Consider the following 27,443-nt stretch of genomic DNA (forward strand, 5'->3'; position numbering starts at 1 on the left):
ATTGAGGAGAAATCTTCACACAGTCTGCAGGACATAAGGAAAACAGCTTGTGCATGTATATTGAGGGAAGATGTTTTTACTTAGGCCAGCGATAGTGGAGGATACGTTCAGCTGGTGGCCTGTGCTTTTGTAGGGCTGCCTGAGCTGACCACAGGACAGCCCCTTGGGATCAAACCGTTAGGTGACAAAAATACTGCAATAAAACTGGAAATGTTCCTTCTCCCAGTGAAATATTTTAAAGGCTGTCTGGTGATAAAGCAGTGTTATCACAGGAGCTGAGTGCCTGAGAGGATGTATTAACAGTGTATATGGTCAGATAAGCAGGAAGGTGTGAACAAGGAGCTGCCACACTACACAGCTCGATGGTTGCTCCTGCTGCACATCAAAGCAGCTGCACGGAGAGGGACCAGGGAGGCAAATGTAAGGAACTGGTGGCAAATGTTAGCAAGACAGCTCTGGAAATGTCCTGCCCAAACCAGCAGCAATTAGGGAGCCGAGGCGCACAAAGCTGAATGTGGATGAAGGCAGGTTTTTCAACCCAGTTGCTCCACAGCCTTCGTAGTCCCAGTCCAGGATCTGCTGGCATCAGTGATGGACTCCCATCGACTTCACCAGGGCTTGAATTGGGCCCTTTAGGAATCGAGACAAAAGAGCAAGCGCTTGACTTTAATAGATGATTCATCCATCACCACAGCCCAAACTCCTCTTGACAAGTAGAGGGAAAAACCCACAAATTAAGTGACCAGCGCCTGCCTGCCCCTTTCTTGCTGTTTGTAAAGGAGAACTTTTGACCTCTCTGCCTCATCCATCACTGCTTGGCAGGAGCTGGTCGCTCACCCTGGCTGAACTGTGCCATGCATGTAGCCCCATACAAGCGGTGCTTTTCACGTGCTAAATGATCCTTCCCCTGCTCCTTTTCTCTGCCTCAGCCCTGTAGGGACAGACAATGGCATAGCGCCACTGCTGAGGGAGGAGGCTCTCATTAGGGATGAAAGACCAGCGGGATCATCCTGCTGTCATTTGTGCTTCGTGCTGATTTTCAGAAGGGTCTGGTGGGGAAGTGTGTCTTATCCTGAAGGGTTTTTTCCTTCCAAGCAAGATGACCAGCAGCAGATGCTCTTGCACAGGGCATGGTTAGGGTGCTGACAGTGGGGTCTGAGGACAACAAAAGGCTGCAGGACTTGGGCATTGAGTGGGGATCCAGAAGAGTCCTTTGGACAGGTCAGGAATTTGGGGAGCTCTTCAAGGATTCAAGCCAGGCCTAGGCTTGCCTGGAGTTAATTTCAGACAGGATAACCCCACTGCAAAGCTCCCCAGCAGCGTGAAGGCTGGTAATACCTGGGTCTGGGAGCCACTGGGTGCCTTTGGGATTCATTTGTGGGGGCACAGCTCCGTGACACAGGAACAGGCTCTTCCTCCAGAAGTGTCCGTGTCTAAGGCAACATCACTCTTCCATTAACAGAAAAAGGCACCCAGAGAAACAGATATGATGACACAGGGAGCTGGTAAATACCAGAGAAGGCAAAAATACAGAGCCAGTTGACTGTAAAGAAGGTCATTTGCCATAAAATTATTTCTCCAGCCCTACACCAAAATGTTATTCAAAGCTGGCATTTCTTGTGCAGCTACATGCCCCATTGCTCCACCAGGAGCAGATAAATTGCTGAGCAGAGGCTGCCAGCCGTGTGTGGTTATTGTGTAAGGGAAGCCTAGCCTGGTTTGAATTTAGGGAAGAACCACTGGAGGAACAAACCCCATCACAAAAATAAATAAATAAATAAATAAATAAATAAATAAAAAGCACAGATTTACCTCTACCATGAGTAGTTACCAGAGTACCATCACCGTGATGCCTTGGTGTGGTTCAGAGACTGAATCGCAGTCAAGGAGCCAAATCTGATAGAAGAAGAAGCTGCAAGTGATACTGAAACAGGATTTTATGCTACTCTGCAGTGTGCATGTTGTAGTTCTCATTAAGCCGAGTGCCTTGGGCCACAATTTTGCCTTAAAGACTGGAGCTGCTGCCAAGTCCTTGCTCTTAAAAAATGTTGACTGACCATCCCTCCTGCACAGAAGAATAACCCACCACCAAAGGCTGGATGTGAGCAGAAACCCTGGGGTGTTTTCTCTCACCACCCCTTTCTCTGGCCATTTCACCAGCTGAGTCAGGCTGGGCTATGTTGTAAGAGTGCAGGGGTCTGCTCCCTGGGTGAAAGCCTCTGTCAGATCTGTTCATGCATTTCTTTGGTTGTTTGGGGCAAGCTTGAAAACCCAAGGGAAGTAAACAGTTGCTTGTATGCCCTGTGCTTTCCCGAAACAAGCACTTCAAGCACTGGTTTGGACTAAAGGCAATGGGGAACAGAATAACATCCCTGAGCATGGTGAGAAAGTTCAGCATCACTGGATTTCCCCTGCAGCTTCACTCAGAAGGCAGCGTGCTCTGAGTGGGAGCCCATCCAACACTCCCAACCAGAACCTCCAGGACAGGAGATGTGGGGTCACAGCTGGGAAAGCGGAGGGAGTTGCGGGGAAGGGGAGCTCATGGGCACCTTGCTGGAGGCAGCCAGTGCTCTCACAGCCACCTGGTCCACAGAAGAGCTTTGCTGGTTCCTAATTTTCTAACTGATGAAGTTTGGTTTCTGTCCTGATCTACAGGCACCTGCTGAGCACTATGGCTGAATCCTGCATTTTCTCCAATCCAGACTCACTGGGTTAACCCTCAGTTCCGTATTTCCAAAGCCAGCCCAGACCGTCAGCACCTGACAAGGAGGCATTTGCTCCATGGCTGGATGGGACCCAGTCCTTAACCTACAAGTGATCCATGAAGCAAAATCTGTCTGTCTACACAGCTTTTTGCAAACGCTTTCACTGGAGCTAACACCAAAGGAAAATAATAATAAGCAAAGCAATCTTGAGTCCAGAGTTGCTGGCCAACATAGGTTAAACAAGTTTTGATCTCAATCATATGTGAAAGAAGCTAAGACACACTTGTATCAGACACTTCAGACCATCTCAAATCCTTGTTTGAGGCCAATATGGAACAGTATTAAGGATGATGAAAAAATGGGAAGAGAACAAATTGCCTGTAACTAAACAGAAATCTGGGGAAACTGGAAAATCAGACAAATGCCCTCGTGTCTCAGATGTTCAAAGCCCATGGTGGGATCCTGCTGCCTGTTTCACAGCTGGCGTGGGGACACGTTTGAGGACGAGAAGCCACGTGGAGCTGGTGGCACTGCCAGAGCATCACCACCGGGAAGCTCCCACGGGACCAAACTTCCCACCTTCAACCCCAGGGCTCAGAGAGCCACACTTGCAGCCTGGCGAAGAGGTTTGTATAAACACACTGTGCCCTCTTCCCAGGGGCCGGGTCAGCCCCCAGTTTGATGAATGTGGGGAGGGAGAAGCGGGGATGTTGCCCTCCAGCTGCAGCCTCTTAAAGGTCTTTTCAAATCCACGGCTGCTGGGCTAAACCCATATCAATCACTGCTGGTTTATGCAGGTTAAATGCAGCCACTGAGGCCAAATCCCTGGTCTGCAGCAGATTTGCATCCTGAAAACCAATGCAATCATGAATGAAACAAAGGAAAAGGGGGAAAATGGCTTAGTGAAAAGCTGAGGGCTTGAGGGAGCAGGGGATGTGTATTTGTTGGTGTGTGCAGAAAAGACAGGACTCAGCAGAGAAATGTCTGGTGGGATCCCCTAAGCTTAGTGCAAATAATTGTTCCCATCATCTTCTAACAAGACACCTGAGGGTGTGGAAGGAAAGCAGACTGGAGTGTCACTGGGGCTGGTGTTCAGGGATGGTGGAGCTGTTTCCACAGCAGGCAGCGTGGCTTTTGGTCCTTACAAGGGGGAGAAAATCATTATATGGGCTCAGAAAGACGCATAATATTTCACACTCACACCAATAAAAAGAATTGCCCAAGCAGCTCTGCCCTTTGTATTTGTGGACATGTTATTGCTGCAGAACAAAATAAGGTAAATAAAATAAAGTCTTGCATTACCGCATTCATGTCCTTCTTGAAGAGAATTGCCAGGGGTTAGGGATTTACCAGCAGCTCACCGCCGTGATCAAGAAAAACAGCTTCCAGCATTGATTTGAAAATCCTGAGAGGTATTTGATAACTTGTCCGAGGCCCACCCTGGCCCCCTGCACACCTTGAAAGACAACCATCTGCTTCTTGGGACTTTAACCCCCTGTCATATGGTCCCCACTAAGTGCCTGTCCCCGGGCACAGCTGGGGACCTGCACTGGTAAAAAGGAGAGGGGTGGGAGCCCAGCTGGGGCAGCAAGCCTGCCTGGCCACGGGGACAGGAGAGATGAAAGGCACTTGTATTTTCCCAGGTGATCCCAATTGCATCTCAAAGCTCCAGCTTTCTTGCTCCGGCTTTAGCCCCAATCCAAACAAACCAGTGCCAGTTTGAATACGCCGAGGGCTGGCTGATTTGCGCCTCTTGTTGTGATTTCACAGTTAGCAGCCGACTGGAATTCAAAGAGGAAAGGAAAAGAAAATAGTCAGAGCAGATTGATAAGATTCCTGATGGGAAACATGGGGCTTGGGTCCCAGCCAGGCCCGGGGAGGCAGGGCTCAAGAACATCAAAGTGAAGATCGAGGGGAGCCGTCCCAGCAGGAGCCAGCGAGATAGCCACTCTCTTGCCCCTTACTCCTGTGAATGAGGGCACATTTGGGGACATTGGGACCCCTGGGGCTAGAGGATCATCTGGCAGCCCCCAGGTCAGCAGCAAAGGGGGCTGTAGCAGCAAGCCCGAGGTCAGGAGGAGCTTCCCACTGGAGCACGCTGCTCCCTGTGCATCCATGAGGGCACTTCTTCCTCTTGCCCACAGGGTGCTGAGCACTGGAGAAAAGGGACATGGGGACACCTGCTGTGCCCTTTGTGTTGCTTCTAGCTGTGTGGGTGGGAGACCATATCCATGAGCACCAAGAGCTGCTCTCCCCATCACGGGAGTGAAATCCAGCAGTATCCCCAGCCCACTCCACAGCTGGGTGATTAGTTTTTCTATGTCAGATGTAAGGAAAGGCTTATGTGCTCAAAAACCTGTCTCATCCTCCACCCCCCTACACACAGTTATATGATCTGAGCAAAATCCAGGCTTCGGTGGCAAAGCTCACCTCAATCACAGCCTGCAGGAGCAGGATCAAAGAGGGATTAAGCAGGGGAGAGCGGCCGCAGGATGCTGGGGGCAGCGGTGCTCAGGCACCCACTGGGTGCCTGGGGAGGACAGGAGGCAAGGACGGACAGACAGATGGACAGAAAAGGGACAGGGAGCAGGATAATGCTCTCTGAAGTCAGCCACCTGTGATAGCCCTGCTGCGTGTCCCATCCCTGTGGTGCCACATCCCGTGCTGGCTGCAGGGATGGGGGGCTACTGATCCACGGGATTAGTGCCTGGAAATCCCAGTGGGGGTTTTGGCTGATGGCACTCACTCTGATAAAGTGCAAATAAAAGGGCCTGCTGGGCAAACGGGATATTACCAGCTCCTGCTCTGGCTGCAGTTTGGACCAGCCTCGGTAGCATCTGTAGGATGGGAATTTCTGCTCGTGTCCTTGCTCGTCCCTGTCTGACCTAGACAGACCTGGTTTGGGCAGGAGGGGGATTGAAAGCACATCTTAAGTCTCTTAATCCTAGAGTTACATGAGTTGCTAATGGAAGAACGTTCTCAGAAAATTGGAAAAGCTGAACCAAATCTACCTCAGGGGGCTAAAAACAGAGGGGAGCAAAAAGCGTCCATGCTAAAACCAAAAACATTGTGTGGCTCTTAAGCCCAGCTTTGTTTCCGTGGGATGTTGTAGGGCTGCAGTCCCACGCACAGGTCTGGCACTGCAGCTGTCCCCATGGGGAGCAGCCTCTCACTATCCAGACTGTGGCTGTGCCCAGCTGATAACAAGTCTGAGCCCCGCAGACCCATGAGCTCTGTACGGGAATGGCTGAGAATCTGCAGCTTTAGTCTAAATAGGAAGGAAAAATGGGCACCAAGCTGCAGGCTCACAGGCAACAGGGCTGCTTCAGCCTAAACCCCAGCCCCTGCCCACTGCAGGGCATCTGGTCATGCAGCTCTGCTCAGGGAATGATGTTGTTTGGGGAGAAAACCTCACTGAGGAGGAAAAAAATAAAAAATAAAAATAAACAAAAAGCAGGGTTTGGTCACCTGGCTGATCTCTGCAATCCACTAGCAAGACAGAAAGGTCAGGAGCCGCAGCTGGAACGACAGTCTTTAGGAGTGTTAATATAGCTGTGAAACCACAGCCTAAGGGGAAGTGTCCTTTCATCGCAGCTCGTTGTCCATCGAGAACCGGGGACATCTCTGCTCGGCACTGGCAAGGGGTGGAGGTTTCTGGCGTGTCCTCATGAGGCAGCCTGTCCCCAGCCTGATCCCCCATCCGTCTGCATGGAGACAGCCAGGGACGTGTGCCACCCACGGCAAAGCAGTGTGTTTCAGATCATGCCTGTTAAAAAGATAAGCAGAACAACATGGAAAACAATTAAAAAATGACAATGACAGATGAGTTCATTCCACCCTGGGTGGAAACGCCGCTCGCCCTTCACAGGGCCAGCATCTGCCCTGGGGACCTGGCCTCCTGTCCCCCACCCATTCCTGCTGTTCTCCCTTGTCCATCCCATAACCCCAAATGGGACAGCAAGCCTGTGCTCAGGAGCCACCAGCATGGGCTGTCAGCACAGGGCAGCGTTGTTTTGACTTTATTCACAGGGAACACAAATGTGATCTGTGCATGCAGCCACCCAGGAAAGCATCCCCCTTTGTTTCCTAAAAATCAGCATCCTCCTGAACCCAGCCTGATTGCGAGCATTGTTCCAAATCATGAGACATCCCATATCTAGCCATTTGCAACAAAATAAGTCCTCTCCCTTTCCCTGCCCTGTAAATATTCCCGATATGTTGTTTCAGTGTCAAACTTCCCAGAGCCATTGCCCTCCCCAGCACCAGACTCAGTGGCGACGTGCAGGGCAGCCCGAGCCAGAGCCTCCTGCCACAGTCAGCAAACGAGCATGTTTTATATTAGGCACATTAAGAGGGAACAGTCCTATTGCAAGGAATATTAAATTAAAGGAAAACAGCCAGGAGAAGGATTCAACCCTGGCTATGCACAGAGGAACAGAGGACCAACCCTACATTTGAAGCATGTGGCAGCCCATTGTAATTTCCTCGGTCTATTTGAGCTGTCTAAAGCTACAGACACAGTTATGGTTGTGCTTCATAACTCCAGGGACAGACGGCAAATTCACTCTTATGTTATCTCCTCCACCACTTGAGGCAGTCGTGTTATGCCATAAAACCCTTTACCCCGTGATGGTAAAAAGGAAAACCCTCTGTGCTCCCAGACAGAGCTCAAAGGAGCAGCACAGCTGCCGAGGGCTGCGGGGTTTCTTGCCTATGGCACAGCATCAGGATTGCAAACCTTGTTCCCCCACCCCAATAAATCAACAAACCTGCCCTGCCTCCTCACCTGGGCAGACCCTGTGGCAGCATCGCAGCCACCCTCCTGCCCCAGCTAATCTCCCCCAGCCTCACAGACCTCTCACAAGGAGGCAGGCACATTTTTTCCTCCCCTCCACGTCCTTCCAACCTCCTGTCAGCCCAGAGCACTTGAAAAAATGTGAGATTCCCCAGCCAGGATTTACAAATACCAACATAAAATGCAAAACCACCAGCCCTTCTGCCCCGTTGCCTTGCCCTAAGGGATGGTTCAGCCACAAGTGATGCTAGGGGCTTGTGCAGAGTCTCTCAGGGTGTGAGGGGCAAGACCCCTGGCAGCGGCGAGGAAAGCAAAAAGCTGAAAGTAACACCGGGAAAAATGAGGAGAACAATGTTTTCAGCATGGTGCAAAACTGAGCCCATGGAAGGAGTGGAGTCTCTGGCAGAACAAGGTGCACAAGAGACATTGCTCACTGCATCCAGCATGTGGGTTTCCAGGTAAAAACTTCCAGGGTGCACGGTCCCTACAGGCAAACACCATGGGCATTTCAATGGACAAAGTAGGGAACATATTGCAAATTAAAATTGCTCTTCAATGCTTCCTAAATCCTGCCAGCTGACATGGGGAAGGGGATGGTGATAAGGTGGGCAATGCCTGGATCCTATCGGGGGTGATCTCTGGTGGTGCAGCAGGGGCAGCCTCAGGAGATGCTGCCCTGCAGCCAAGCACCAGTAGTGGCCCTCTGCTCTTAGATTTCCTGCCTGAAAAATTGAATGAATTTGTGAAAAGAGCTTAAGCAAGTTACTTGTGTGGGGGACAGGAGAAACACAGTTACCGTCAATCAGCTGAAGGATGGTGTCTGGTGAAGACAGAACAATACAGCAGGACTTGATCAGGTGGCCATTCCCTAAATGCAGCATCGGTGCTTAGGGACATGATTTAGTGGGTGACATTGGTGATAGGGTGACGGTTGGACAAGATGATCTTGAAGTTCTTTTCCAACCTTAATGATTCTATGATTCTAAAGCAGACGCTAACACTGCTGGAGCCCTTCTGCCTGCTTCTGTCTGCATATGGACCTTTTATACAAGGTCCATTCTGTAAATGTAACACAGGCCTGTACACGAGGCCCCATAGCTTTGTTTATCCCAGGATGACTCTACAGAGCTGAGGTCAAGGAAAGCTCTGAACGACTTTTGTGCTGTGTATTCGCGGAGGACAGAGCAGAACGACTCATCTGGAGCCTGTCCGGGTCCGAGGTGGGCCCAGGGCTGCAGCAGCTGGACCAAAACCCCAGCAACTGAAAGGCTCAGCAACGCTGGACAGAGTTTGTCTCCTTGTAATGACAGAGCCAGAGGGAAACTTCAGATCCTCCTCCAAATCCATATTTTTCCAAAACTCAGGCATGCTCAAATCCAAGGGGCTGGCTTGGCCTTTCCTCTGCTGCTAACAGCATTCAGTGTGAAACGTACAGCATGCCGGAGAGCACTAATGCCTTGCAGACCTGTGTTGTGTCATTCCAGTGTTATTTATACAAAACTATTTAAAAACACAGGGTAAAACTTGCAGAAGCCTCTGTGTGGAAGATTCATTTTATCTAATTTTATCCACCTATAAACAGCAAGCCTTAAACTAGACACCCAACGTAAGGATGGCTGTAGTCTTCAAGGCTCTTCTGCAGTCAAAAAGCAGAGACCAACATGTCTAGGAGGTAATGTGACCCTTATAACCAGGACACCCGTCCCGGGAAGAGGAAAATCATGTTCTAGAGCTGCATCTCTCTCAACCAGACACACAAAATAGCTTCTGCTAAACATTTGGCTGTTGGCTGGGTTGATCAGGTAAGATGAATCGTGCTGATATGACTAAAGAACCTAGTTCCCATTTCCAGCACTGACCTAGGCACTCCCAGCTGGGTTGTTATATACCTAAAAATGCTGACTGATTTATAGAAGTGCCCACAGGCTGTTGCAGTCAATGATACTTCTGAAGGCTTCTCCCCTTTTATTTTTCAGGAAAGATTTGCCCACAAGCCTGCATGTAGCTCCTTCACCCACAGCAAGAATTAAGCTCTTTGGGGCAGGGCTATTGGTCTAATTCATCTGAGCAATGCAGGACACACCATCTCCCACGTCTGGACTTTGAACAATACCATAATGTCAAGAACGGGAAAGAAAGCACAAGCCTCCCAGCTGGGAATTGAGACCTCAGTGCTATGCATTTGTCACTCCCTTTCAGTCACATCTCCCCTTATCTGTACATGCCTGAGGAAATTCTTGGCTGGGAGCAGGCAGGACCCCGTCTCTTGACTTGCCTCCAGGTCTTCATGCCTGCTCCAGAAGCTTTCATGGAGTTCCTCACCCTCCACAGGATGAGCAGTGCTGCCCTTGGCAGAAATGAGCTGAAAATGCCACGAAGGCAGCAAACCAGGCAAATGCCACAATGGTGCCTGGTGCCGTACAACAGCTCCTAATACCTGGCCTCGTTAGCACCAAAGACCACACGCTCTGAGGCAGGTCGTCTGCCTTTCATTAGGTCTGGGATTATGCTGAGAGAGCCTCGTTAGATCTCCGGCGTCGCCAGATCGAGCCGGCCAGCCTGCAGCAGCGAAAGTGTCCTCTCCATCTGCAGGATGGCTGCACGAGCCAGAGAGGCTGTGTGGGATCCACGGTGGCCTGACAGTAGTTTCCTCTGTCAGCAAAATCCCAAGGAAAAAAAAATAAGAAAAAATAAGAAGAAAGCTGCAGGGGGAGCAAACATTGCAACAAGCAGGATAATCAGCTGCAATTCAAAGCAGGGAGGATATCTGCTTATTCCCCTGATTTACCCGCTGCAGCTCAGAGCTTTCCGCTTTGCAACTCCCACCCCAATGCTCAATGGGTAAATAAATGCTCCCAGAAATGAGCTGCAAAATATTAGTCACGGCTAAACGCTCTTGTTTTCTGCGAGCTCTTTTCACAGCAAAAGCTGAAATTATCGTTATTGAGATAATTGCCTCGCTGTAGACTGTTTAGCCTGTCATCTGCAAAACGAAGAATGGCCGAAGGAGCCGAATCTGCTCCCTGCCCCACCTGTGTGCTGGGGGGGAGCCCTCCTGGCCGTGTGGCTTCCCAAAAAAGCTGTCAATGTCCCTACAAGAGGCTGCTCTCAGCACTCTCCCACTGCTCCCTTCCCGCAGCCACAAAGGAAGTACGAAGTGTGAATTATCACAAACCAAAGAAAAATCTCATTTTAAAGGCAACACATTTGGGGGAAAGGGAGAGAAATAATAATCAAGGGGCGCAGCTTGAAAATGGCTTTGAAGGGCCAGGGTGCTTGCGATAGCAGAACATTTCTGCCTCCCCGACGGAGCAGGGAGGGAGGGAGCAGCTGAAGGTCAGCGCTGAGCTGAGGAGCAGCCGCAGCCAGAGCACTTTGTACTTGAAACAAGGCTTGGCAAACCTTTGGGAAATCAAGATTTTTGTCAGGCTTTGCAAACTATTTTTGTCCCTGTTGTTGCTGGGTATTTGGAGACAAAATAATAGAGGCCGAGGGGAGAGGGGCTGCTGTAATTTAACCCCAGGACCTACGTCCTCTCTGAGGCTCAGATGGATGGATGACCTGCAGATATTGCTTGCTGGCTCGTACACTGCGTGACATAGCGTCCACTGCTTCCCATTTCCTCTCTGCTTTTTGTTTGTTTTTAAGATGGTCTCCCTAGGCTGTGTTTTCACTCTTTTTCCTCTATTTCAAAGGTTTTCACTCTGTTGGATTATTTCTCTCTGCTCCAAAGAGCTGTACTGTACTGAGAAGGAGATGAATGCACAGGAGCTATCTGCTCTATCTGAAACAATCTGGAAATCCTCCCATCTAGACATGCTGCTTTCAGATGTCTGCTTCACAGGCTTGTCCCAGGCTTGTTTTGCACCCATCCTGTGGGGCAGTGCAGTTTGTACCATGGTCCCCAATCCCACCACAGTCACAGCAAGGCAGGATGGGCTAAATACTTTGAAGACCTGGTGGTTGTAACCTAAGAGGAGATAGTTACCAAGTGGCTGTGCATGTGGCACCAGCATGAGCCTAGTGTCTTCTCCGACTGCTTCAAGGGCTGGTGGCATTGCTCAAAACGCCCTTGTGTTTCATGCTTGCAGTTCTACAATCTCTGATCTCCTAGGACCAGGTAGGAGTGGTTTCACCTGGTGCCACTTGTCCCTTGTTCTGCCCTTTTGCCTGAGGACACTGAGTAGGGGCAGGCAGCAGTGAACAGGGAGGTGCTGAGCTCCTGCAGTCCCTGGGTTAAAAATAAAGGCAACCAGGAGATCGCACTGCAATGTGCATCCACTTCTTCCAGACCATCTCCTCTGCTGGCTTGGCATTCCCCATAAGAGCTGCTCATCATTAACCAGAGGTGGATAACCAGTCCCTTTTTTTTTCATTCCTTTTTAATGCATTGCACAAGCATGGTCTGGAGAACATTTTCTGCAGCTGCCTGTGTGTCACCCATCTATTTTCTCGAGGCCCTGCAAAACAATGGGGGCTGGTGTTTGCTGTCAGAGGCCAGGGCACAGCTCTCTACACCATCTGCTCGGGGCTGAGGGACAGTCACGCTCTCCTCCTCCTGCCTGGCACTTACTCGGTGGCTCGGAAAGCAGAGCCAGAAGGGGCGGCTGCAAGCTCCCTGTGGTGGGCAGGGGGTAAGGGCTCCTTCCAGACCCCCACGCAATGAGGAGGTGGCCCACGGGAGCCTCCTGGGAAGCTGTGATGACTTGGTGGTGGCCAGGATGTGCCAGCACCCACCGGGGGCAGCTTTCCAAGGCACAGACAGCCAACACGAGGATTCATCAGGAAGCTAATAAAATAATCAATGCTGGGGAGAACGCCCTTAAGTAATTGATAACAAGGGTCCTCCAGGTGACAGCTGGCCCTGACAAGTAATAATCGCCTGGCCGAGAGAAAATTGCCACAGTGCAGATCACTGTCAAAGATGTCTGCTGTGTGTGATGGATATCACTGGTACGTCTCTCTCCATCTCCTGCTTCCCCAACAGGGAGCGCATCCACTCTATTGGAAACCCTGCCTGCTCCCCAATTACATCTATGGCAACTAGATAATTTCAGAGATTGCTCCCCAGCCACTACCTACCCTGAGCTCTGCAAACAAAAGTAATGATCTCCACTCCTTGTTTTATTACGGGTCTGCTGAGCTCAGAGACCTCAAAATGCCACCTTGCAAATATTAATTCGCGATGCTTCACGTTTCCTCTGGTGTCAAGGAAACATTCACTGCCATTTGCAGCTGATCATAAAAACAGAGGCTGTTCTTCACTATCGTTCTCGTAAAAAGTGCTCAGAAAAAAAAAGTTGGCTAGGTCACATGCTGCATTCATTGTAAATGTTGTCTTTATTTTGTAAAAGTATAACCATTCCCTCATATTTTCATGCCCACTATAAATCAGCTCTGTTTGAAAACTAGACAAAAACCATCACATTGGTTTCGCCTCTGGGCTTTTCTTTTGTTTATCCACAGGTCTAGATAAACCACCGATAGCAATGAAGGTTAAACACAACAAACCAGAGCAAAGTAGTTCACCTGTTTAAATTAATTTACCCCCGAATGCTGTTTGTGGCTCCCACAGCTGCAGGGCACCCCTACACAGTAACATTCAGTCTCTGCACTGCACCTGCCTATATCCAACACCTTGGGCAACCCTGACCCTAAAGATTTAACCCAAATTGCGAGGGCAAAGGGGGCAATTTCACCCTTAGCAGAAACATCTGGAATGCATCAAGCTGCCAGTGGTCCCCTTGCACACTTAGCCCAAGGTGCTACACGTGAGCACAGAGTTAGGGACCGGCTCAAAAAAAAAAGCACCTAAACTTCAGCTTAATTTTAAGTTAACTTTGTGTCAAATATTGTGCCAAGGAGGGGTGGGTGCTTGCATGCCCTGCTAATAAAAACCATGTGTGTGCAGGCAGTCAGACAGGCCCGTGACTTTCTTATTTTTCTGGCCTCTTGTCAATCATGTGTTCCTCCCTCTGCAAATTCCCCAGTGGCAAAGCCAGCACCCAAAACACACACACGTCCTCCAGCCACTTATTTATGGTGCTAAGGCTCTAAATTGGTACTTCGTAAATCTCCTTTGCAAGGGAGCTGGTTTAGCATTGCCAATATCATAATACAGCCTAATCATTTATCAGTTCTCCCCTTCACACTATTATTCCTTGTCTAACAGCTCTGGCTTTTGGCACTGAATACTAATGCCACGGGCTCATCAGTATGCTGGAAGGCTGCGCGTGCATCTCAGCCATGCACGCTGATAGCATGAAATCCATGGAGGGAGTAATGAAAATTCACACACATCTCCATAGCCCCATTAGCATACTGCACAGCCTCTTACCTATCGCTGGCATAAACTGCTGGCCCCAGATGTCCCGTGGACTTGGCCCTGCTACGCTCATCACCACAGACACAGCCAAGTCTCCTTTGTGAAATGCAAGGGAGCGGCCCAGGAAAAAGATGTCCTTCCTAAGCTGGCTCTACCTTTACTGTTTTTTATGCAAACCTTTAACTTACTCGGTTTCTGCTGCTGTAGCACTGAAAGCGTGACCTTGAGCAAAAATGCTATGCTGTTCTGAAGGGACCTAGCAAGCTCCTGAAAGCACAGAAAGCCACAGAGGGAACTGCGGGAGATCTGTAGCTCTCAGATGGGATGAAGGGATGTGGATGGGATACAAAACAAGGCAGCAACCACCTCTGAACTGGTGGGATCCACCACTCACTCCTCCAAGAATGGCATTCGTCTCAGTTGCATGTTTTTTATTTCTGTGTTGCCATACCTTGTGGCATCTCCAGCAAAAGGGCTGTGCTGTGGACAGGGGAGAAGGTGACACCCATTAGGGTGTCAGCTCCAGCCAGGAGCTCTGGGGCTGGCAGGGTGGAGAGGCAGCCTTGGGTCTGTAAGAAAGGACACTTGCATCTCAAATGAGAAAAGCTGGGAGGGAAACAAAGTTCTTGAGAGGGAAAAAGATGTGCCTAAAATCACCCAGCAAGGTAGCGGCAGCACCGAGAACAGGTCCAGCTCCCAGCCCTGGGCTCAGCTCCCTCCTGACCTGCAAGCTTCACCTCTCATTTCAAGGGCAGTCAGAAAAGAAACCAAATGTGCGTTGGTGTCAGAAATCAAACACACGAGACTAGTTAGCCCTCTCCTTATTATATTGCTCTGTAATAAGGGTCTGCTCCAGAGTCGGGGCTCTCTCTTTTCATCCATCCAGACAATGTACCCACTGTTATTCCCTCTGACTCCCAAGTTGCATGACCCAGCGATGAAAAATGGTTCTGATTCATTTACATTAAAGATGTGGATATTTTAAGGAGCATAGAAGACCTTCTCTCATGATTGTTAAATGTCCGCAGTGAAGCACACAGAATATAAGCCACTGAGTCATGAAATTTAGCATTTCTTTCATTCTTATCTCCTTTTTCCAGCTTGCCAGAACACTGCAAGCCATCATATTGATATATAAGCTGCAAAATCTCCCTCTCAGAATGGAGAAAAATATTCACCTTTAAACAATATTGGCCTTTGCCAGTGAAATGCACGGCTACAACTGCAGGACACACAACACAGGTTATTACAAATGCTAAATATGAGCAACCAAAGGCTAACAAGAAAGCACAGCCACAAGCATCGTCTCAATAATTTGCAGCAAACTGTGTGCTGCCATAGGGAAGTGAATGTAGCAGGCATGTGGATGCAGAGATCTAAGTTTTCCGGGCAAGCTGAAATAAAATCAAATAGGAGGCAGAAAACAGGTTGTTCTGCTACCAGACTTCAGACTCAGTTCCTCAATTAGCTTTCTGATGAAGCATTGCCTTTACTTTGAACCCACTCCTGGGGGAACCAGCATACAACTGATGTATTTGATGTGCACACTGCTCTCACATGCTAGAAATGCCTATTTACACACAGGACACATCAGAGAAAAATAATTACAGTCTCAGCCCCCTGCACCCATCCTGCCAGCTCTCCCCTGCCTCTCATTCACTGTGCAAAGCCCTTGCCTCACTTTTCCTGCCCTAAGCACAAGTGCTATGGCACAAGTACAGTGAGGACCAAGGGATTTCTCCCCTCCAACCCACATGCATATCCCACAGACCCCAGCTAAAACAGGCATCTGGTCTTGAAAATCAATGGTAGGCACTGACATGCCCTTCAGGACATGTTTCCGGCTGGTGGCAGAGCCAGCGGCTGCAGGAGGCACGGCAAATCACAGCAGCCCAGGGAGCTGCCCCCAGCCTGGGACATAAGGGACCTCAGGGACCCATTACCAAGACCTATTAGATATAACATCCATGCACGGAGCGATCAGCCATGTGCTCTGCCAGCCACCACACGCTGCAGTCTATCTTTATAAATTAGCCTCTATTTCCCCTTTTGTAAGGGAAGAGGAGGAGGTGAAGAGTCCCTAGCCCATTCCCACAACTCAGAGAAGAAATCCTGTATTATTAATACAGTAATCTGTCATGCTGCCTGCTCTGCAAGAAATGCACTCCTTTTAACACAGAAATCCATCCCTTCCTATGGAAATGAAACAAATGTAATCACCACTAAGTATCGCTAGTCCTTCTTGGCTTTTGTATCTGGGGCCCTGCACGTCTTGACATTCTTCATGGATTTTCAGTGCTGACCAAAAGTTCAACTCACTGCAAGTGAAATTTCTGGAGGAAGCAGGGAGTGTCCCATCTGAAAGCTATAAAGAGCTCCATGAAAACCAACAGAAAACACTCATACGTCTGCAACAGATTTATTTGTTGGATTAAGAGAGTCTTCCCTAAAGTTGCATTTTATGTCCCAAACTCAGGAAAGCATCCGCAATCAGGCTATCACTCAAACACATGATTAATTTTAGAGCAGACACGCCAAACACATGGTCTGTTGGCCAGACCCAACCTGCACAGTACATTCACCATGCGCTCTGCGTCATATTCAGATTCTCCAAAACTATATTTGCATCCTATAAATCATTGTTCTTGTATTTCTGATGCAACCAGTGCAGCAGCATCTGTCTGGCTGTGTGGACGACCAGCAATGACTCTAAAGGGCAAACACCAAAGACCGCTTCCTTCAGATGGAAGCAAGAAGTCATTCTTCCCATGCTATGCAGTGAATCTAAATCAGCGCTCCCAAATTCCTGCTTTGCTCCTGGTTATCCTCTCCAGACCTGCATCCTTTGGATCTCAAAGGGGGGATCTTGCTCCTACCAATCACTCTGGGCTTGTCAAAGTGTCCTGCAAGCACCCCAGTCCATGCACCATGCTCACAGGGGAGTTTGGCTGGAAATGCTCCATCTGCAGCATAGCTCAAAATTCATTCCTGAAAGAAGAACCCCCACCAAAAAAAAAAAAAAAAAGAAAAAAGAAAGAAAAAAGAATTTAACCAGATATCTAAAAAAAAAAAATGGGAGGAATGCAGAAAATGAATCCACCAACATGAAAACCCAGGAAGCTACCTTTTAGCCACCAAGAGAATCTCGCTGATAGACTTGATTTTTCTCACCCCAGCCGGGAGTAATGTTTTCTTTTTTTTTTTTTTTTTTTTTTTTTCCATTTGCTGAATGTGTTCATTCTACGGAGGATTTTTTTCTTTTTTTTTCTTTTTTTTTTTTTTAAATAAGACAACAGACATTCATGGCTCCCAGCTGTCAAAAGCCACAAAATGCCTGAGGCTGTCTGTCTTCTTGCAAATGCTGAAGCTGTTTTCCTGTAGACTATGTTCTCATTAATCAAGCTTCAGACTCAGCTTAGTCTATATCATTGCCCATAAGCCAAGGGAGACACTTTAGGGTCATACTGAAATGCAGAATCTCTGAACCTACCACAGGATTGTCAAAAGCAATTGTATCAGCTGGGCTCTTCTCCCACTGAAATAAGTAGGTTTTTCTTTTGATGTGGCTCAATTCAAAGGCAGCATCAAGGATCTAGGAATAGAGGTAATCTCTACAAATTGGTGGACTATATCCTTGAACATCACCCAAAAAAAGCATAGCTCCAGACCCAAAATTAAATAGCGTTTAATTTCCACTGGACCACTAGATGTGGGCATGGCTGGTGACTGGCAGTGACCCCCAAGCTGCTGTTGCTCAAGTCCAGAGATCAAGAAGGGTCCCAAGATGTGTATGTCTGCAGGGTGGCAGGAGGAAGAATGGCACATTCACCATTTGCTTCTGGAAAAACATGCCCATGTCTGGGGTTCTCACTTCAAAAAGAAAGTTGAAAAACTGTAAACAGTTCAGGAAAGTGTTCTAATAGGGGGGAAAACTTATCCTGAGTGACAGATTAGAAAGTTGATCTGTTCCACTGAAGCAAGGCACAGTTCAAGGGTGCCGATGCTGAGGTCTATTAGAATTGCATCTCCAGTTATCAGAGCAGCAAAGACACCATGTGGGTGCAGGCTTGGGCTGAAGATGTTCAACCTGGAAATGGGGAGCTGCATCAACCAAACGGCAGACCCTCCAGCAGGTGGAAGGGCCTGGCAGGCACTGCCATGCTCCGCAGGGCCAGGCAGAGGTGGTGCAGCTCAGGCACGCGCCATGCCCACAAAACCTCCATCTTGCTCCCGGCCATGGGGATTTAACAAGTTAAAACCAAGGCCAGCGGAGAGCAAGTGGTGACGTGACCCGCTGGCTCCACAGCATCGCTCCCGGGCCCAACCTGGCCGACGCGGGCTGGAGCAATTGGGCGTAATTGCCCCTTTTCGGCATTCTGGCCTCGGGAGAAGCCGCAGCGGGGCCTCCCAGGCCTCCGGCGGCAGCAGAGGCCCTGCCCTCGCAGGCTGCTTGAGAGGCCCGTCTCAGCCTGCGCGAAGGCTTTGCCTTTGCTCGGGTAATGAGATATTTCGCATCTCACACTTCTCTCCTCTGAGCCAGGCCAAGTGCCGTGGTGGGATGACCTCACTGCGAAGCGTTTGCCACGCGTCGATATTCAATTAATGGCTGTGAAAATGGCCATCAGGGGCTGAGCAATGTGAAGGTCACCACAGGGAGACAGGCAAAAGGAAGAAGCAAGAAGTACAAGCAGAGGCACCAGGGACAGTGATGCTTTCAGCCCTTTTAAGCTCTAACTCAGTGATATTTCTGTCATTCACTGTGAATGACATACTTGTGCAGAGATTTCTCTTCTGTGAACCAGTTTGAAGAGAGCTTCTTTCATTATCCACATGTAACGTCAAGCAGAAAGCCCAGTCCCTATATCCTCAAGTCAGTTTGGAGACTGCTCACCACACTCCTGGTGGCATGTTTGGCTGCTTGGGCACTGGCATGAGTCTGGAAATATCCGTGTCTCCTCTCAGTGACTGGCAGAACAGTGAATGATGGGAAGAAAAACAGACTGGGGAAAAAAAACAAGACCTTTCTCCATCTCATCTCACTCAGAAAAAAATTTTGCTTAGAACGTTTGTATCTTATCTTATCGTTCAGGTCATCTTTTAACTGCTGATAATTTTAATTCTAGCAGGCACTTAATGTGCTAATCAAACCTGATGGCTTCTCAGCAGGATAGAAAATCCCAAGCATAGATGTGATTATTGGGCTTCTAGAGAGAAATGCTGGCATGTAAAGAAAAAAAAAAAATTGCAGAGGGATTATTTACTGCTGTCTTCACTCTAAGTCCTAATTCACCCACATTGTTCTGTTTTACACTTGGGTTATCCAGGCACATGTTACTTCATCTGTTCCATCCTACAGTGGAGGAGGGATGTAGCACAGGTGTGAATGGTAATAACTCCCCTTTTCTTGTGCTATTAACCACAGCTATTCTGCTACTCAGAAGTTCACAGCCAGGCCAAAACACCACATCTGCAACCCGAATAGGTTTCCACGAGGCCTGCACACTTATTCCCTGCAGCACCAGGACTTAACAGTGGGTGAGGGTGCAGATGTGGCCCAGAGGTTCAGGGTGATGCAGGCACCTCGGGCACAAATTTCCTTTCCTCAGATTCCCATACCAGCACAGGGGATGGGGCCCAACTGAAGAGGCACCTTTGGCATGGGATGTAGCTCCCCTGCTCCTGCCCTGCTGCTGGTTCCTGTGGGTGGCCTCACAACTAGGGAGAAAAGAAACTTCTCCTTCTCTTCCCCTGACTTGGGCTGGTAAAATACAGCCTCTCCGAGACCAGCATGGTAATAAATCCTAACCTGCCAGGGTGATGCATGGATGCACAATACAATCAGTCCCAGAGGGAGGCAATCTCTGCCTGACTAGACCAAACTGATGTGCTGCAGCAGGTGGGAAGGATGTGGATGCTCCCCAGCAACGGCCCAAGCATGCTGCCCATGCTCCCTGAGCAGGCTAGTGTTCAACAGAGGAGGCTGAAGCAATGAGTGCAACCAGCTCACCCAATGCAAAGGAGACTTCTCCAGACAGGAACAGACTTCAGGACTGATCAAGACCAAGGGTGGTATCTTTTCTCTCCTGTGGCCTGGATCTGCAGCATTCCCTGCATCAACAAACTCTGGAATCCAGGACCCGCTCCACAATCACCCAGGATGGTTCAGATAAGGGAAGTACAGAGAAGAGTAGTATGATTTCATCCAGACCCCAAGATAGCTCTTGCACTAATCACGTCTCTGCAGTGTTTTGCTCCCCTGTATCACCAGTCACACTGATGCCGTACCAGTGTGCCAAGGAAGCTCACACCTGAAAGCTAAACAACTTTAATGCAATCAGGAGGAGCATCCCAAAAGCAGGCAGCAGAACCAGACATCCCAAGCACCACACAGTCCAGAAACATTGATCAGCTCATTACACTGGTGAACACATAAAGGCACAAACCTGTCCTTACAGCAAAATTCTTACTACTTCAGTGCAGGATTCCTGCCTGCTTAGCCTCAGATTTGCTCTAAGCCATCCTTGGAAGGGTCCACCATTTCCCTCTGAGATAATTTCCATGGAGATATGCAGAGAAAGACAAACATTTCTGTAGCATTTTCTTCCTTTCTCTCTGCCTGCAAACAGAAAATTGGGAAGGTACACAAGGGCATATGTGGTATAAGTGAGTTTTGAGATGCTCAGCTGGCAAATTCTTTGTGGAAATATTACAATTAATTATCAGTGTAGTTTCTCTTGTGTTTTGACTTTCGAAGAAACCCATTTAACCTGTTTCCCTTTGTACTTAGTACTTCTAACATCAATGAAGAGTATCACCTGGAAGACCTTTTATAGGCACAATAAATGCCATGAAAACTAAAAAGATATTTCCAAGAAATCCCAGCTGTAGCCTCCAGACCGTAAATCTGGGAGACATTTCCCACATCATAATTTCTCCCTTTCAGTATCCTCTGTTCATAGGGAAGTACTGACTAAGTGTTAAGCCTCCAGACTGAATTTCTGATTCTGCCGCTCAAAAGAGCAAGAACCCATCATTTGAATTTATCTGGAAACGCTTGTACAGAAATGCTGATCACTGTGATTAATTGTCACATCTGCGGGAGCATCCTGTTCAGGGAAAATTGAGACTCAATTCTACATGGGTTATTTACGAGCCAGCTGCTCCAGCCATTAAAACCGCCCTAAATATCTGCTTTCCCTACTACAGTTTGAACAAGCAGATTAGTCCCTGAAATCACAAACCCCCATGTTTTCCAGCTCAGTACAGCTCACCGCAAAATAAAGACCTCAATAAATAGCACTGTTCAGGGCACTCCTGCTGGAACGAGCCTTCCCTAGTAGTGTTTCAACTCCAGAAAGAGCTTGTTTTGAGCCCCGAAGAAATCCACCGGAAATAAACTTGGAATTTGTATGTTTATCTCTGCGTGGCTGTGGAAACGCTGTGGGAGAGGGTTGTTTTTGTTTTGCAAGGCAAATAGAAAATCTATGATATTCTTCGATATTCCAAGGCCTCCCTCCCTTCCTGCTGCAAGCAAAGGGCTCTTGTCCAAGATGTTTTTTTTTTTTTAATCTACGCCTCCCCTGCCCCAGCATAGAGCAATCCAGTGTGGAGCACATTCCTTGGCATCCTCACCCCTAATTGCTCTCAGGCTGTTGCAACACTTCTCGTGTTCCCGGTTCAACCCAAAGGCTGACTTGGCTTTGGAGGAGGCTGGGCCGACCCCTGGTCCTGCTGAATCCACACTCCTGGTGGGGTGGCTGGGAGACACGCAAGGAGCCTGCCTGAGAGATGAATCACCTGTTGCTGGGGATAAGGGAAGGTCTCTGCTCTATGGCTTGCAGGAGATCTTGCTGAGACTGGACAGAGAGCACGTTACAGAACATCTGGGATGAGGATATTCACTCAGACTAGTGCCCCCAAACTGTCCACAGGAATAACTTGGCTTATCATTTCCATTTTCACTGTTTCCCCATTTTCTCCTCACTTCTGCTCTGCTCCCCACCTCCTTTCCAGTCCCTGCTGGGCAGGCTGCCTGCTGCTCCCTTCTATTTGACCCCCATTCTATCCTGCAGCCCACCTTCAGAGTGGTGAAGCCTGAGATGTGTTGACTGAGCTGTTCTGCCCAACAATCACCCTACTGCTCTGCTACCAAAAAGATCTCTCCCCCACAAGTCCCCCTGGCATCTCTGCTTTCTCCGTCTTGCCCGACCCATTGAGGAGAGCCAGGACCCCTGCCATGGGAGCAGGCAGAGGCACCATGCTGCTGCCAACTCAAGCGTTCATCAGTAAAAAAACCCTTGAGCCAAAGATCTGCATGATAGTGATGGGCTCACAGATACCCACAAAACCTCACTGTAAACCATTTACTGCTTACATCGCATCAACACTTCTTTCCAAAGCACCTACACAGTGCCACACATACAAATCCAGGTGGAGCCTCAAGCAATGCTGTAATATTATTAATAAAATAGGATAGCTCAGTTGGCAGGGACCTACAAAAATCAAGTCCAACTGCAATACTAATAGGCACAGCCTCTTAGTGCAACCTTGCCACTGCACGTTGCCACACGCACACGATTGCCATTCATGATGCCTGCATGCACGAGGTGTTATTCCCTGCAGAAACCCCAAGGGAACAGGGTGTCCTGGGGGCAGCATGGTGCATTAGTCCATGGGAGGGTTAAGCAGCTAATGACAAACTATCACCGCCATAATCGAAACCTACGCATGCAGGCAGCGCCAGATGTATTCAGCATCCTGCAAACAAAGGCTCCAGGCCAGCACAGAGCGACGTGTGAGCCAAAGGGTTTTCCCAGAATAAGGCTGGGTCTGGCATAAGGCTTGGGAAGGGAACTGCTCCTTATTGCTGGACTGCCCTCTGTGCAAGTGTGTGGGGCACCACTGGGAAAGGGGCCTGGGTCTGGCACCATGTTCCAGTGGTAATGCAGGAGCAGAGGCTCCCTGCAGTGAAAATGCTTGCATTGTGGGGTGGAGAGGTTGCTCCATCGAAGGGGATTTTCCACAGCATCAGTCATAGCCCCACGGTCAGCCTCAACCGGGATGGAGGCAGGCCTGGGGCTGAAGGCTTCCTGCTGCTGATGTGTTCATGTGGAGGAAAAGTGTCACAAAGTGCTGGTCCGTGATCAAGGGGGTGCCCAAGGACAGCCTTCCCTGCTATGTCCCAACCACAGTGGGGCTCTGGATTGCTGCCATGGCCACCTGGCACAGGGCCCTCTGTGGTTAGACACCAGACCTGGTGCTCACCAGGAGAATTGTACCCATAACCTTTACAAAGGCAGACATGGGCGTCGCTGAGCTAATCTGTGCCACGTGTGGAGCTGTGGTATTAGGGCGCCGATCTGTAAGGCTGCCAGGCACCTCCAAGTCACAAGCCCTGCTTTCATGTGCCCTGAAGCCCTGAGGTTGTTTTGGCTGGTACTGCCTGCATGGGGCACCTGCTCAAGAAAGGGCTGAAAATTGTTGGTTATTGCAAGCAACGATTCACCTGCTTCATACACAGGACTGAAAAGTCTACCTGATGTGGCCCATCTGAAAGCACTCTGGTGGGCTTTACTTTGGTCTTCCCCACTGCAGTGTGCAAGGAGTGGGAAATGAGTGAACCTCCATGGCAGGGATCAGCCTTCTGCCCATGCACGATGACCATTTTATTTGCGCTCAGGAGACCATAAGCATAAGGAGGAAAGGAAAACCTGAACTTGGGAAGGGTTCAATGACAGCACCACGCAAGGAAACCATGAGCAGGAGAGAGGGCACACCAGGCAGACCGAAGAGAAAAGCAGGGGCAGGGGGAGAAAATTTGGGCTGCTCAAGCAAACTCACTTTTGGTCTTCCCCATCTTTGTGGTGCTTGGCTTGCCTTGTCAAGCCTGTCACCTTGTGCACAAGAGCCTCGAAAATGGGGGGTATGGGAGCTTTTCTGCAGGGAGATGTTTGGAGCAGGATATCAGTGTGGGGATCAGGAGTCAGCCAGATCACATAAATCATTGGGATTTCAGAGCCTGATCTCAAGGCTTTTGGAGGGACTTATGTGCTGTTTGCAGATGTGGGACCCACCCTGATTCAGACCCCTTGCTCAGTTCAGGGCCAGTAACATTTCCTTGATGCATAATAAATTGATTAATTCTTGCAAAGAGTAGAAATAATATGATATTGATGTCCCTAGGTTTGGGTACCTTCATGAACTTTTAACATACACCCTCCTTTCTGCATTTAAAAAACAATAAATAAATAATAATAATTAAAAAAAAGCAATTTCAGAAAATTTCTTAAATCTCTTACAGAACCACAGGACCAGCTCCCTGGACAATACACCTCTTTGCAGTCATGCATTTCCTCCCCCTTCCCAGCTCCAGCCTGTAAACTATTTGAATGCTGATGGTTTTTAAATAGCTCCCAATGAGAATTTTACAAACGGGGAATGGCAAGGCAAAATAAATAAATAAGTAAATTCTGTGGGTTGGGGATTTATGTAAACACAAATTCCCTGCAACAGCAAGTTCCTCACTGCATGTCGCTCCTTTTACACAAATGCACCATCAGATAAAGGAATGAACATGATTCATTCACTGCCCTCAGATGTGGTGGAGCCCTTGAGTGAAACATTTAAACTATTCTGCTAGATTATGCTGCTTAAAATCAGATTCATAGGACTTACAGGCTGAGGCAGTGTGGCAAGAGGCAGGCTGGGTTTCCAGCAGACACAGGGTTGTGCAGAACAGATTGCTCCACGGGTGCTAAAAACTCTCATGGGGGCTAGAAAAGAGGTTTTGTTTAGCTGCATTGAGCTGTCGGTGCGTGGAGACGAGGAAATCATATTTAGATCTGTTGGCCTGCTCTGGAAGCTGTTACAGGCTCAACTTTCCTTGCCAGTGGATGCTTTATCTTCCCATGCTTGTGCTAGAAATATCATGGGACCACAATGATGGCAGGCTGCTAGATAGTGAATTCATTATTAGACCAAAATAGACGGTGCCTGTCATTCAATAGTGCTGCTGATGTGACTAAGTTTTCAGTCACATGTACTTCTTTTTTCTTTTTTCTTTTTTTAATCCCAGGAAATGAGCCAGAACTGGTAACACTGTTAAAGCACTTCAAGTGAGAGCTGTGGACATGCTTCACGGAGGGTCAGGGGGAGCCCACACAGCTCCCTGAGACTGAGCTGAAAAGCACTTTGGTAGCCGAGATCCAGGATTGTCTGCATGAGAGCTGGCATTTTCTGTCAGCATTTCAGCCTTGCTACGTGACGTGCTAGTCCCCACGACATCCCCGTCCCAAGGAAACCTGTGATACTTGCCCAGACAGCTCTGTCCTACTGTGGTACCTGAGCCCTTACTAGTCCTTAAAGATACCTGTTATCCTTGTCTTGGTGAGATGGGGAAGTCCTGTAGCCCCTCAGAGGGGAAATATAAAGCCCTGGTAGAGTTGCTCCCAGTCCCACAGGAAGCTCACGGTTGGGCTTCAGCCCCGTCTCCAGATACCATCCACCTTATCCCACCAGCTGTGATGCACCGAAGGTCCTGCTGCGGTAACTGAAGGAAGAATTTGGCATCCGAGCCCTCCAGCCTCTCCTTGCGACAGTCTGCATTGTCTCAGTGGTTACTCATGCTCACGAAGCGGGAAGGGTTTCAAGCTAGAGCCCATAATCCTGTTTTTTTTTCCATGAAGCCTGTGTAGAAAATGTGGACAACTGCCCAGTTCCTCCTTCACAACACCAGCAGCTCCATTATGTGTGCACCAGGGAGCTCGTCTCACATAAGAGATCTCGGTTTCTATTCGTTCTCCAGGTGATAAAACACCAGGTAAGACTTGTGCAGAGAAAGGAAACCCCAGCCCTTGGTCCACTCTTGGCAAAATTCCTTCCTCCTGCCCAAAACCCAGCCCAGCTCTCCTGGCCGCAGAAGCCTTCAGGCACCAACTGAACCCAATCTCTCTGCTGCGTTTTGGCCATTTTAGGCGAAGGCAACCTCCAAGCACAGGACTGAGGATTTTGGGTGATGTTGGTGTGCAGAGGTGCTCTGGAGAGGCTGAGGCTGGTGCACAAGGCAGATGAACCCTCCTGCCTTCATCTGAGCATGGGGGATCATTCCCCTGGACAAAAGGACGTGCTGCCTGGGGCAGCACTTGGTGACATCTCCCCGGGGTTCCTGCTAGCAGGTAACCCCAGGCTGCATTACTCCAGCAACACTGGAAAGCAGGTTGGGAGCAGAGCAAAGCTGTGCTCTTCAAGCAGTTGCCAAGGTGGCTGTAGACCAGACACTTCAAAAGAAAAATAAGAAAAGAAAAAACAGGGTTTAAATGGTCCTGAGTCCTGGCACTGCCTCCACAAGCCATCTGTTGAGAGCACCCTCTCCTTTCCTACGGGGTGTGTTATTCCCAGGACCAGAGAGGAAATTTCTATTTCCACAGGACCAGAGAGGAAATTCCCCAGTTTGAGCACAACAGTCCCCTGTTTGCATAGGGTATCCCGCAACCTTGGAGTTTTCCTACAGAAACCTGCCCCCATTTTTCTCCTGACCACAAAGCATTTGCTTTGCATTCAGCAGGAACAACCAGTTTCGTGGTTGAATGAACGATCGGTGTTAATTAGTAGCATTCAAAATTAAAATAAAGGTCAAAAGAGGGTAGGCACTATCAAAGAGCCTTGTTTGCTCAAAGGAAACATGAATGACACTTGTTCAGTGCTTCAAGATAAACTTGTTCAGGCACCAAGTTAATGAAGAAATAAATCCTCCTCTCCAAGGAACGTCACAGCTCTTCAAACACCAACCACACGTCTTTCATCTCAAGGTGTGCCGTGCCCTATCTCTCATCTCTCCTGGTTGTTTCGTTTCTCCTCACTCCCGAGATGCCAGCTTGAGGTGAGATGGGCAAAGGCATCTCCCTGCCCTCCTTCCAGATCTTCACCACGGAGCGAAGGACGAGGGGGTGTCACGGGGTGTGGGTGCATGTGGAGTGCGGGGTGGTTGATTTTAGGACTTTGGCTGGTTGCAGAGGGCTGGAGGAGTTGGCAAGTGGTGAGCTGGACCCCACGGGCACTGTGGACCCTCCGTGCTTAAAACCACAAGGAAACATGAAGGCAGACAGACACGGGGTGTAACGAGACCCCTGCCCGCTGCTCTTCCCGGTACCATCATCCTGCCCAGCCACCTGCGGGCACCCAGCTGGTGCAGAATTAGCCAGAAGGCAATTAAGGGAATCGCTCACCTGGGCTGGGTCACCTTCTGCAGGTGCTTCGCTCCATCGACAACAGAGGGAGCCCGAGGATGTCTGTGCTCCACACTCAGGCATCTCAGGCAAATCTAGGGTGGGATGAACCAAAGCCAAACATCTATCCACGCATTTAGAAGCCAGCAGTAGCAGGCACTAGAATATATTTATATGTTCACAAAGAGGGAGGGAAGGTGCGTGTGCACCCTTTGGCTCCCCCATGACCCCCAAAACACCACAAATCACCCTCCTCGGGACAGCAGGATGCAGCAGGACATGCCTCCTGCCCTGGCTGCTCCGCTCCTGGCCACGAGCAGAGGGTGAGGGTGAGGGTGAGGGTGTGGGTGCTGGGGGGTCTTGGCAGCAGCGCTCCAGCTCCAACTCCCGCTGCC

The 27,443-nt window shown here is 49.2% G+C and overlaps 1 long non-coding RNA gene across 1 annotated transcript; it reads right to left on the minus strand.

The window, feature by feature from the left end:
- Positions 1–3,945: 3,945 nt before the first annotated feature.
- On the minus strand, positions 3,946–27,443 carry LOC118250374 (uncharacterized). Its single transcript, XR_004779440.2, has 3 exons — positions 25,194–27,443; positions 6,174–6,471; positions 3,946–4,486 (listed from the first exon to the last, which is right to left on the minus strand). It is a non-coding gene; the product is annotated as an uncharacterized LOC118250374 (long non-coding RNA).

Source organism: Cygnus atratus, chromosome 5 (assembly GCF_013377495.2).
Source record: "Cygnus atratus isolate AKBS03 ecotype Queensland, Australia chromosome 5, CAtr_DNAZoo_HiC_assembly, whole genome shotgun sequence".
In the NCBI taxonomy this organism is placed as follows: domain Eukaryota; kingdom Metazoa; phylum Chordata; class Aves; order Anseriformes; family Anatidae; genus Cygnus; species Cygnus atratus.